Source organism: Varroa jacobsoni, unplaced genomic scaffold (assembly GCF_002532875.2).
Source record: "Varroa jacobsoni isolate VJ856 unplaced genomic scaffold, vjacob_1.0 scaffold_895, whole genome shotgun sequence".
In the NCBI taxonomy this organism is placed as follows: domain Eukaryota; kingdom Metazoa; phylum Arthropoda; class Arachnida; order Mesostigmata; family Varroidae; genus Varroa; species Varroa jacobsoni.
Window position 1 is genome coordinate 125,260 of NW_019213797.1, and position 14,012 is coordinate 139,271.

The 14,012-nt window shown below is 39.8% G+C and overlaps 1 long non-coding RNA gene across 1 annotated transcript; it reads left to right on the plus strand.

Annotated features, from left to right (window-relative positions):
* The first annotated feature begins 28 nt into the window (after positions 1–28).
* On the plus strand, positions 29–9,353 carry LOC147752912 (uncharacterized). The gene is made up of 3 exons (XR_015312787.1): positions 29–166; positions 7,610–7,865; positions 8,064–9,353. It is a non-coding gene; the product is annotated as an uncharacterized LOC147752912 (long non-coding RNA).
* The last annotated feature ends 4,659 nt before the right edge of the window (positions 9,354–14,012 follow it).

Below are 14,012 nucleotides of genomic sequence, written 5' to 3' on the forward strand. Positions count from 1 at the left end.
CTTTAAAAGTGCATAGATTAAAACGGAAAATCTGGAACTTCAAACATGGTTTTGTTGACTTCTCGCGCGTTATATTAAGATTCTCAATTCGAATTCGGTTGCGAAGATGTGGCTCCATTTAAGATACACAATCCATCCATCTTTGATACCATCTCGTTGTATAATAGTAAGTACCCTAGCTTATGACACCACCATACAAACCTGGCTAGTATTATCGTAATATACCTGCAGCCGTTGACGTAGGTATTTTGCATATTATCGAAACTAATCGAAGATAGCTTTGCACGCAAACTGATTATCCAGACGTGGTGTCTTTTTCTCTTATAACAGCTGCTGGCTCCGTCTGCTTTCTAATGACAGTTACTAGAAAAGCATTTTCAAGCTACTGTGAAAGAGATGCCACCTACTTCTACTACTAATCATATTTGGTGCCTGTCCCTATCTCTGGCTGTGATTAGTACTGCAACTCAATCTTGCATACTCCAAATATACTTTTACACTATCTTCGTCACGCTCAAGTTCCAGTTGATCTGTGTGATTTTCGCGATCCTCTATCCGACCCTGACTCATCCGTCAAAATAGGCCATACGTTAACAATAAAACTCGGGTGCGGTGAACTTGCAAGCGGCAACCTTCTCAAGGACATAGTTGTCTGTATGACGAAGTAACCTGTTGTGCATGAACACATAGGTTCTATTCGAAAACCATTCTGATCCCTGTGGCAATATCTTCCCTGACTAGTCTCACCTTATTGTTATTTTTCCACCAACCCACCGAAAAAATATAGAGCTCCTAAATTATGGATGAAAATTATGCCCATTGTTATTTTGCTCGGGTGTTTGATTTGCTGGACTCGTGGGACCGTTTGACGACACGCAGTTGAACACGTTGAGTCTTACCGTGCAAAAACCAGAAAATGCTATTACTTGAAGAGCAGATATTTGACGCGTCTTGAACTTTAGAATTGTTTAACCCACTTGAAACGGGCATATTTACATGAAGAAATTAGCGGAGGTCTTTCGGCTGGTCTGCGATAGCTAAAACCGCTCATTTTGATATGACGGATCAACGGGTACCTTGTTGACGCATTAATAAACCGGTATAAAATGGCTTCTTTTGTAACACGCTTTGAATATTTTGCTTTCCGCCTAGTTGGGTACAATTTTCAGCTTTTCCTGGATATCTTCCTGGATGCCATGGGCATTTTATCTTTCACCCTCTGACCTATACTGTCAACTGCACACTTCGATCTTCTGACCTAGTCAGCAATTCTTCTATGCGATCGTTTTTCTTGTACAATTCCCACTATTAGAGTCCGCTGGTATTCGTAATCTCGTAACGAGTTAATGTATAGCCGCAGAAGCACGAAAGTTCACTTGAAAAAAAAAAACCTGCCGCCGCAAAAACGTCGTTGTTTTTGCAGAACAGTAGAGAGTAGCGATTATGCCTGTAGTACATCTTGTACCGAATGCAAACAGAAGAAATCGAACATCTGAATTGTACGTAATGGCTTGAACTTTGTACGACACGTCCGAGTAGATGCCTTTTCTTCCTTTCCCGAAGAACAAAACGCGTCCCTTGTAGGAGCGTCGTTGCATACACCATTATTAGAAAACAAAGCCAGCTTTCGTATAAAGAACCCGCATGTATCTACCGGTAGGCATACATCAAATTCGATGATTTGCGAAATTTTTAAGCGGTTTTGTTTAACTGGCCAATGGCTAGCTTATGCTGAGATGACCTCTCATTGAATATGCGAGTGCTTCCTTCTTCGATACGGGCATGAGGAGTTCGCATGCGCACAATAGAAACTGGTTGAAATAAAATGTCACTAGTATATTTGCCATAGTCAAGCTGTACAGTTGAAGGAAGATAATTGATATTTTGTAGTTAAATATAATTCCTCTACAGAACTATTAAACCATTGCCAAAAATCGATCCTGGACTTCTATTTTTGTTAATTTGGCGTCTTGGCCATACGACTACAGAAGCTGTTAATCTATGAAGTGTATTTTAGAATGAAGACGATAGAGAATATGCAGAATGCCATGTGCAACACCCCACAGAACCTTCATCAACAAAACAAAAAGGTCCCTTTGAATGAAATTATACTTTTTATTGAAATAAAATGTAATCGAAGCTTTACACTTCGGAAAGTGTAGTCCGTACGAAAGAGCGCACGCTATCTCACTTTAGTCAAGAAGCAAAATGTCGAGTGATCCACGCCGTATGTGACATTATTCCTGTTCCTCATAAGGCAGTAGATGCGTATTGTATGTGTACAGATTCGACATTTGCCGAAGCTCACTCGTCGCTGTACGCGCAAAAATGTCTGCCTTCAGTAGAAACTCGAGGATCGAAAACGGATTACGCTACGCCGTTATCGTTGCGCTTTCCGTAATCCGAGGCTAGCTGGATAAGCTCAGCAGGCCAATGGCATTAGACACCTGTGGCCCCACGCGGATTACGGCGACGTTTCAAAACACCGCAGGAGCTTTCTTTCTATTCAGATCGTTTTACATTCCAGTCTACAAACGACGATTATACGCGCTTTTTTGTGAACGTGCCGTCGTTGTGAACGCCGACGGAGACAACGTCCGCTGACCTCAAAGACGCCCATTGATCCAACGTCGAAGAAAGTTGTACAGAGGAGCTGGTTGAGCGATCAAATCGACAGCACGGCCAGACAGTTTACAAAAAAGACAAATGAAGATAAGAGGTGGCACCTCTATTAAAGCGAGTGTATAAGCTTGTGTCGACTCTGAGTAGCATAATTTATGGATAATCTAAATGGCTCTCTTTAAAGATGAACGCTCGGGTGGGTGGATAGGTGATGCTAGCGAGTTTGTGCTAGAAGACGCATTAACTAGAAGAAAAATCGATCACCTGTACTATATCATTCGTACCTCTTTTTCCTCACTTCATATCAACAAATAAACGTTGACGTAGCCAACAGAGTAATGACTGGCGACAATTGAGTTGTCACTGATAAACATTTCAAACTGCCCTTTTGATAACGGGCGTTCATATAAAATTGTCTCCTATATTTTTTTTTGTAAATGTATAGCGTTTATGTGTGGCCTTTGATTCATATTTATCACGATCATAGTTAAGTTAACAGATGGACAAAACATCATTATCAGGGCGTAATCTCACTAAGGAGACTATTGTTTGCTAAAGCTACGGGCGTCAGTTAGAGAAATACGATCGAAACAATTAAGTAGGAACTCGGAAATGTAGATGTAATGTCTCATGCAGAACTACAAGCAAATACGTGATGACAAACGTACGCTTTCAACAAGCTTTTGCCTCTCAAATGATATAAAACTAGGACTCCTTTTGCATATTTGACTGGGACAGTACTGCATACAGTTAAATATAACAAAGGCCCATATAACAACACATAAAAAAACTTCGGATAGTCTACTAATAATTAAAGTTATTTTTTTCCAATGTGTTTTACCTATGAATGTTATTAGACATCAGGTGCCTCCGAAAATAATTTGTGACTTGAAAGCGGTCATAGAAATTAGGGACCGGACAGGTCCTGGGTAAACAGCTTCATGTCGGATAACATATAGCCGTTCATCTCTAGAGACTTGAAATCTTGATAACAAAAAAAAAAAAAAAAAAAAACAACCGCGTTTTGTGGTCCTATTCATATCTATAATACATCTAGCAAGAACAGACTGAAAAATGATGAAAGTAGTAGTATAAAGACACAATAAACTTATGTAACACTCATGCCACTTCATGCTCTGACAGAAGCACAAGTCATTCTAATTGGACTCCAGAACAAAGTTGTTCGAAAGGTCGATTCAAGTCTAGGTGTAAAAATATTCTTGAACAATCAGGGTGAGTTACCCGTAATGTAATTTAAGATCCTCTTTCTATTTTTCTTAGAATTTGAAAGCCTCTGTCCTTAAGATGACTCAGATTTTCGGCGCGTCGAAGCGTCTCGTATCGGCCTTTCCTATTTGGGCTAGCTATGTTTAATACAACCAAATATTGCCTGATGGACCTTATATACAGTAATGTAGTTAGTTATATGCTGCGCGTATTTAATTGGTGATTTATACAATGTTGTTGATTTTAAGGGTGTCTAGAGCACAGAGTGAATCGGGACTGCTTATTTTGTGAAAAATTAGAATGGCGGTTTAAAGCATATTTGCTATCTGTAGACCAGCATCATTATGAAGCAAGAAATTTTGAGCATTGCAGAGAATAGACCTTCCGCAAGCCTGATGACTTCCGTAGGTCCTGCAGGTATGGAGATATTATGTTGGTTACTGTCCCTCAACCACCTTTGGGACGCCTTGAAACTAGAGTTTCTAAGTTTAACTTGATACGTACAATTTACCTGGTGTGAAATATTCTCATATCTTTTCATTGGTTACAGCCTGTTGATATCGTATTGTCAACCTATTTGGCTACCAATAGTAAAGTAAAATTAGATGAACTGACTAAGTATTTGTTCATATAACAAGGACTATAGTCGATGGAAAAAAAGCTTAATACGTTGATCAATCGCTTAATCGTTTCATGAATTTCTACGTTTGATGACTAAAATACATGGGTTTTGTATCCTGAGACTCTTAGGCACTGCTAGGATAGTCATGTCCCCCGAGCGTTCGCTGTCCATCGTCCAGATGCGTCCCTCCGGCTGATATTGATAGTGTTTTTCCTCTTCTAAGAGGGATCTTTTCGTTCCTTGTCGGGCTCTTAACCAGTTAATGTCTCAGATCGTGTCCATAAGTTTTTGTGTACGAATTCATATCCTCTGTATCGCTCGTGCATGCTCTCTTACAGGCTTTTTCTCTCCCTTCGTTGCTTTCCGCATATGTCAACGCACGTGTTATTTGCGCGCGAATCCCTCACCGTGGAGCTTCTTTCTTATCGTGAGGAAGATAGAGCGTACAATATTTCGCGCGGATGCCCCAGTTCGAACATGTGGCGTATGTAAGACTGTTTTATGATACCAGCTTCACAACAGCCTCAACTGTCATCGGACTGCTTACTCGAATTGTGCATGCTGACGCGTTTACAAGCCAAAAAAGATTCTAGCTACATATATTATTCCTTCCTCGTATTCTATAGATTCCTACATCGTCATCTTTATATATATATATATACATGTATATATATGGAGTGACTCATAGAATTGGAATCCCTAATCACCAAGGGCTTGCATTGTCAGTGTCCGTGGGCAATATTCTGCGTCTATGTATGCACAGAGGATTGTTCCAATTGGGCCAGTGGACTTTTAAAGTACACCACTGTAATACAATACATTGCCATATATGTGTAGCACAATGTTATAGGATCAGTTTCCATTACAGACACGTGCAGTTAAATTAGTTTTCTGTTATCTATCTTCTGCTACGTCAACATATGTGAAATGAACATCTTCCAGTTGCTCGTATAGACCCGCGTATTCCAAACCAGAGGCAAAACAAAGAAAAAGTGTATCAATATAGTTGATATAATAGCTAATAAAAAAATTGTTTGTTTCATCTTTTGTGCTTAGCTGCGCAGCTGACACCATTTCCAGAAAACATAGTTCAACAGATCCTAAAAATGACAACTACCCTCCAGAAATTAGTTTCTTGATGTCCTATAAGGTATATAGGACAACAACATAGTTTCGTTTTGCGTTTCGTAGATTTGAAAAGTTAAAAAACTGCCACAATCCTGTTCAGATACTTTCTCGTGGTGATGACGTTATTCGTGGACTCGTGTTAACTCGAAGAAACAAGATGACAGTAACAAATTTAACGTCAATACAAGATGCAATATATATATATATATATATATATAAACAAACTTCCAAATAAAAGATTACAAAAGCACATATTTTGCACAGGGGTAGGATCACTTTGCCGCATATCCAGGTCTAGTTCCAGTGCTGCGGTCGGGGGCTATCTTTAACTTCGACAGGTAGGAAGTGTGATACGATGCACGCTATCGGTTGTTGAGACTGCGTACCTCGTTTTAGATTAAGACAGTAACTAGCGGCAATTTATTGCGTTGTTACGCTTATCTTGAACTTACTTATACTTAACGTAGATTCCTCTTACTCCACTCATAGAAGAAAGCTGGACAGAGCTAATTCACTCTAACGTATCCGATATACCAGGAGTCTCTGATGGTTGTTTCCTTCTTTCACTCCTGCAGTTGAAGGATCGGGTACTGACAGCGTTTATCTATAGTTGAATAGCGAACCAGAAGTGACGGGATGTCTAACCAAGACGCTCCATGAAAGTGAAGAAGTAATGAATTTAAAACCAGCGCAGTAGAGATTAGAGCAACATAGAAAGAAGTATGCAAAGTTAATAAAGGAGATGTTTTCCAGCTAGGATTATACCGCTATAGCTACGCATCTCACGTAAGCTGAGGAAAGTTTTTTAAATCCTCTAAAAAGATCAGGTCAAAACCTGACGTGAAAAGGTGATGAACTTGCCAAACTTATAAGTTTATAGAATCTAAGGGCTATTATTCGACAATAATTCTAGAGAGCTTTAGGCGAAGTGGTATGAGCTCTATATAAAAGACTGGCACAAAAATAATCGTAGAACTAATCTTTACTGCATTGATTTCTTTTAGTTACCCGCTTCGTTACCCAAAATTCATTTATTTTCATACGTAGATAGGGACTTCGATTTACCACAGACCGGGGTTTAGGTTCTACACCTCACAAATAAAACATTAAGAGAGGAAATTGCGACAAAATTAATTAACTTGTTTAATACATTTCATATAAACGGGTATTTCTTTCCATTTGGCTCAACTTATTTCCACGTTGGTAAATGTTTTCAGTAGAATCAGCTCTCCCTCAGTGAAAACATTGCCTTAATTGTTTGTGGGCTGTTAATTGTATCCTAGAATGAAGGATTTGTGCAAAGCACCAGGGAAGTTTGTCGATTGGTCGAGCGTGCTAAAAAATAGACGAGGGCCTTTCGATTGCCGGTACGAAGCTTTGTTAGTTCACTAATAGTAATGGCAGTCATATTAGGACCTTTTTATACAGGACTAGTTGCAAAAACTTACAAATAAGTGTCGCAAGCTTATGTCTCAGCGAATAGCAGTTGTCGCACTTGAGCAAGAATTTCTTATCCGCTAATAAATATTTAACACAATTTATTTAAGTATTCTAAATGTGTGACGTTCGCGCAGATTTAGATACAGCATGTTGAAAGACGCTCGAATACGTAATAGTTTTTCGTACAACGATTCGTTTTCTTCAGGCACTCTTCTATGCGGTTGTGCTATGACAACAACACTGAACAACGACAGGGGTCTTTTGCTAAAAGAGATCCATGATGTTAGCTTCAATTTTGACCCATCCAGACTAACGCACTCGATATTATGTATCAGCTACTACTACTGCTACTACACGCTCGCTGCAAAGCTCTATATTTATATATACAGTAGTTGACCTGGTTTTGTCGTCGTCGTAGTACCACGTGTTAGACTATGCGCTCACCCATCCTTATGGAGACCTGCGTTGCTGTGTACATAGCCAATACTTCTTAGAAGATACGCTAGAGGGGTAAGGCAAATCAAAGCTGTGTTTCTTTATATTCGTTTTTCCTTCCTCTCCTACTGACAGCGAACCCTGATGTGCTGCAACGCCGGTCCCTATCCCATCGATGCTGCGTTTGAAGATAGTGGTGGTCAAACAAACTGACAAGCAAAAAGTATCCTTTCTACATAAAGATAAGATAAAATAAACTGTCTGCCGCGTGATTCTGCCTGCGTGTGACTGATACCTTTTTTGTGTCTAGGAACGGAAATAGCCTGCGTGCTGAACTCGATTGCGGGCTATGATGGCGGGATCGTCGGTAACCGCTAGCATTATCCCTAAGGTATTAAAATGAGACGCTCTCTTAATTTTCTCGTTAATAGGTCGTACACCTGAATGTTGACAAACAGGTTAGCTCTTAGCACGTAGAAGCATCGGTTTATTTAGCGCGTCTGACTAGGTTACAGCACAGGAAGAGCAGGACGAACAGCAGAAAAATTGGAAGCATTAACTGTGGTTATGTATGCTCTCTGTTTTACAGCTGGCGAGGCATCGGAGCAGGATTAAGGTTTTTCCGGGGTCTCCCGCACTCAGTTTAACGCCTTGTTCTAGATTAAGCAAGTTCTCCATGGCTCGTTCCCCGTCCATCTTAGCCCCTCTTTTCTGGTTTTTCTTTCTGCGCAAGCTTTAAACCACCTATGTGAGTAAGGAAATCTGCGTGCACAGAACGATGGTCAAGCAGAGCAAGTGTCTTTCCTATATGGACTGCCTCATCTCTAGGATGCCATCAGCATCGACGTAGTTAAAAGTGGCTGGCGAACTTAATGAGGAGCAAGCAGGAGACAATATTAGTAGGAAAGGGTGAGCTGTTCCCATTGCATTGTTGCGTCATGGTCACTGTTGTCACGGGTTTGTCTATGCAATTTATTCGGACTATCGATACCCGTCGCGCTTGTGTTGGACACGCAACCGTTATGTATGCTTTTTCTGTGAACGCGTCGGTTGTTGGTTTCTTACGAAAGTATTTATATTTTTCTAGAAAACAATCGAAGCAGTTTAGATGTCAACTTTTCACTCTAACCAAAAAACGAATGGGGACACAATTAGGGGGGGCTTCAACGGCTGGGGACGTATGCCTTTTCGTAAACACATCTGTATTTACATCTAAATAAAATTTCGCGACCTCCCACAGCGAACGTCCGTGTACACCCCGAACCATTGGCGCCAGCCACCATCTCATGTTATAGCAGTCCGTGCACCATAATTATTATGGCGCACTTGCTCGTTTTAACGCATTTTCGTGTTGCTTAATCCATAATATTCCATCATTTCTAGTAAGAAATGTTGTAAAGAACCGCCGGCGACACAACGTGTTTCTTCCCACAACGCGCCGAGCCATTTTCACCAACCCAATGCTGGTGATATTGTTTTTTTACTGGTACAGCGAGAACCTTTGAAAAGCTTCACTTTCTAAAAAAAAAGTAGTTACAAACCCGGAGAATAAAGAAATGGAGAACGCCGCTGCGTTGTGGGAACTAGAGAAGGAAACACGGAATCGGATATGTGGAGAACAGGCTTCTTGCGCATAATTTACAATCTGCCACTCTGTCAAAGAGTGGGTCGTATTCTTCAACATGTAATATTACTTAAACTCGAAATTAGATGAATTAAAACTGAGCTTAGACAATAACGATATCTATATATCAATACAAATGTCTGATTTGTCCAACATTTATTCCGTGATTTGGTATCGCGATCTCATGTCATGCATAGATAAATTAGAACAACAGTTTGCATCAGCCTCAATCAGGCTCAATAGAACCTATTTTTTTTCATTTCCACCACATTGGGCTAAACAGGAACAGGAAACTGCAACATCCAGCTCAGAAATCTATAGCAGAAAACACATGGCTTTTATGGAGGCTTTCTATTTTGCCTGTATATTATTCATTGACACAAATCTTCTAAGTGTTGTCCTCTAAACTGAGTAACAGTGGTCAACCTTTACTTTTACCGTAGTCCACCACTAAAGATATAAAATTCTTCGTTACGTATCTGGACATATTGATCATCAAATGATTATTTCGAAAATGGTTGGTAGGTTATTGACAGTTTGAGTTGTTATACGCAGTAATGGCTTAAACGTTACGGCCATTTCTAAATTATTGCTGTTACCTAAGTTTTTATTGTGAACTGCGAACTTAAATATTCATATCCACTATAGAAATAAATCCCAGGTAAGTAACAAGATAGCAATACTAACACTGCAGAGTGATTACTCGCAATTATTCCTCTGGCTTTAAACTTTTCTAAGACTATTATATTTGTTAGTTCAGTAACGATTTTATCATTGATACAGAAATGTTTGTTAGGGGAAATAACACAGTTTCAACCAAGCCATAGTTTCAGGGACGCACTATAAAATATATGAACAGTATTTAGATCCCTTCGCAGCAATTTTTTCTTCTTGACAAAATCAGCCGAATTACACCGGCGTGTCAAAGGGAAAATCCCTTTCCACTCATGAATTGCGGTCTTTGTCCAGGCTATGTTTACAACTAACAATACAATCACGTATCACTAAATACAATAAAAAAAAAGTTTGCTTTCGTGAATACCCGCTGAGGTTTGTTGAACAAATTCTCTCTCAACGGCAGCGTTCCTCGGTAGACTTATGTCGTTGTCATCGAACATAGCTGCATGCCAAGACTATAATAACCATATTCTAGGCCTCAGCTGAAGATAGAACCCATCGTTTCTTTTCGCATCCTAAAAGCTTTCCGAGGAAGCGAGTTGAACGTAAATAGAGATTGCGAAGGAGTAAAAGCTGTACGTTTCACTAAATAATGAGATACGCTATTGTGTAAAATTTTTCCATGCTTTTTGTCTGCCTGCAGTGCGAGAGGTAAACAAGCGTTCGTTGATCAATGCCATTCACTGTGGATCGTGTTTATCGAATGCATCTCGTAATTTTTTACGAGGATATCCCAATGTTCTCTATGAGAACTGGAGTTTCACCTACGGTTGACGCCTATACCCAGTTGGCACACAGGTAGAAACAGTACCTACTGTAGTTCATGAACGCTTTTTACACATTACATACAGTGTATAAGACGTAACATGAGGCTGAAAGGTAGAGGTACACGTACGAGTATACAAGAGTATGCTAAATGAATTACGTACGGGAGTTACTAGGTAAAACCTAATCGTAGGTAAAACCTACCTTTCTACAAACTTCGAAGACCCTGTCTAGCATCCTGAGTACAATTAATATATACACTCCTATTTTCGACAGCGACGAGAACACCGGCCGTATTGTTATTGCTCTTATACCTTCATAGATAGGAGCTAGCCGGAGGATTCCTTGTGTACGCCGATACGAGATTGGTCCGCCACCTTAATTTGAGTTGATGTACACAATAACACCTTCAGACGATCGATTGCATCGACAGTCTGCATAGACTTGAATAAGGTAGTAAAGATCCGAGAATATATGTTATCGTGTGATTGCAAGCTAAAATAATAAATACTTGGCTTTTGTTATTTCATGCTTGCAAGTGACCGTATATATATATATACACATGTCTTGATAGAAGGACATTTCTATGAAGAAAACCTTTAACGATCACTTTGGTTACTAAGCTCTATAAAAATATTTAATATAGAGTCGAAAAATGCTTTATGCCCTACGTACAATTACTGGAAACACAGAATACGAGCTGTCCTTACTATAACCCTGGACACTTTTCTACCCTAGAAGAATCATTGTTCAAATGCAGCTTTAACAAACATTTCATCTCATATTCTATGGATTATCTACATACATACATACATACTGTACCCAAAAAAAATGTTAGCCTTGGCATGTTAGCGGAAGAGGTGAAAGTTTATAGCCCAATAAAGATAAACAATTTGCTTCAACACTTCGTCTTTTCGAGTTATTCCGTCGGTATTATTTTAGGACCGGGCTCACAGATACCTAATCACTTATAGGCGGCTTTTATATGCCATCCTCACATTGCATACACATGCCTACGTAGTTCTTTTCATATTCCGATTTTAGGCCAGCACACGAAACGACTCGTTATGTGTAATCTAATGTTTCGTATAATAATGTGTTACGTAACAGACGGAACAAAGCACGAAGATTTGGGATGGATATACAGCGAGACTGGTTTATGGGTTACCGTGGTTTAGAAGGCGATTTGAGATTCACAACACGGTCGAATGTTTGAGAGAGAAGAACTGGGTAATAATAAACTCAGTCAGACCATGAATATCAACCGAAAACTGGGCTGTACTCATAGACAATGGTGTAGCAAGCAAACGAAGCGACTCATACGAAAGGCTAGTTACTGGGTAGTATCGGAAACAAAATCGAGCATTAAAAAATCCAGCGTATAGAAAGCTGACTATAAACTGAAATAGCAGTTTCGTCTCTATCTAGTACAATGCACACCATCCGATTCAGCTAATAGGCCTACACTTACTTTCTTTTAAAAGAGACGGCAATTTTTTACACTAGAGATCTGTATGCATTTAAAAATCATAAGTAACAACACAAACCAAAGCCCACTTGACGTCTATGAACACCTGCGCGCCTGTACTTGTCTATCTCATATTTTGTGTCCTACACTCTATCGCACGCAATCCTGTTACGTTTTCCGATGTATAGCCTAATTTGAGTTAAAATTTGCCCTTTGAGTGCCCGAGTTAAGGTGCGGTACAACTCTTCCGCATAATAAATCAAGCAAAGGAACCGTCGCCGAAATAGCTGCCGACAAATATTATTCCTCATTTTAATTTGTACTTGAGCCTATAAGAAAGATCTTGGGCCTTTAGCCTGAAACTGACTTTGAAACGCTCCTAGTTGTCTAAGGGCCTAGAATAGGATCGAAATGTTATGTCAGGTGCTTTAGAGGTATCGTGTTTGAAAGTTCTAAAACAAGTGTAAAGAAAGGAATCGCTAGTTTGTTAAGATGGCTTGTCGTATATACTTCATGGTATTTACGGCGCGTGCATAGACGAAGAGGCAATGAATCATAAACTGTAAAATCCCGTGATAGCTTCTTTGCCTGAGGCTAGTCTAGTTGCCTGATAGCATAATCGTCCTATCAGAGGTCTTTGCATCAATGCGACCCAGCTTTTTCTGCGGTAGTTATAAATTGGTTACGTACCTGAATTCAGGGAGAATTTTGAAGGGGGATGAGCTGTACGGAAGGCGAACCAGCCGATAGCAGGAGATCCAATTAACACAAATTAACTGATTATATCATGTTAAACTAAAAGCTAACCAAAGGTGTTTTCTCCAAAGCGTCCCATACTTTGGTTTTATAAATGTTATTATTTATTTCAGCAAATATCTTGTATACAAGAGGAAGGGAGAGGATTGGTAAGTGTGATTAGGTCGATTTCCCTTTAGGGTATGTACTTTTGAAGTTTTCCCAGCCCGTTCTAATTTTGACAACGAATTAAAAATATGAGCGCATTTCACAGTTGCACAGGCACGGCAAAAATATGAAGGCACCTTCTTTTTTTTGCTACTTTTAACTCTTGGGTACAAAATGGTGCATCCAAAGAGTGACGGAAACTTTTATCACCTTTTAAAGCGCTTGAACAGGTTCCAACTTTCCCTTGCAGATTGTATACTAAACTGGTTTGGATCGAGCGTAAGTTTATTTGGATAACTCGAGGTAGACTTCATAAAATCTTGTTTTTACAGGCCTAGTTACGGCGGAACAATTACTCTACAGAAACTTTCGCTAGTCTGTCACGATTCCAACTGTCATATGGTTTCGATAGAAGTTTAGAGAGTGAAAAGTACTTGTTACCACTGCCTTTTTTTAGCATTATCAAGAGGGAAGCCTCTCTGACCAAACGTATATATTACAAACGTATAAAGAATAGTACGTTTACTGATAAAAAAGAAGAGTGTTACTTCTAATGAAAGACGTAAAAAACTAGACGAGCCGACTCATTAGGAGTATCTCGTTGTGAAAAGAGGAGAGAGAAATCTTTCACCGCTAATTACGTGGCCAATCCAATTAGATTTATCGGGCCGGTACCCCTAGAGTATCGTCGGAGCCTCACACTGGTTTCTGGGGGGCTTATGGTCACTGCCACCCTTGAGAGGGCCATGCCGGCCAGAATCCTCCTCGAAGCCATTCTGGTTTGACCTGCAAAGGAAATAAGCCGTCGGGGAAGATCGGGTTTGGCTATTGGTCTTACAATCCCGGCCCGTAGCCGCTTGACCAGCACCGTTTTCTCTAATGCTCACTATTCCACCACAGACTATTAGAAACGGAATTTAGGATTGCATAACGGCCCAAAAATCCTATTAAGTATTCTCTACAGTAAAGTTGAAAAGACTACCTATCTTTTTTTACTTAAAATCAATTTGAGAAATGGACGATTTGTTGAAGAATCAGCTAAGTGTCCGTGCAGAAATGATATGTCGAATGGAAGATAGACGTCAGGCTTAGAACCCGTT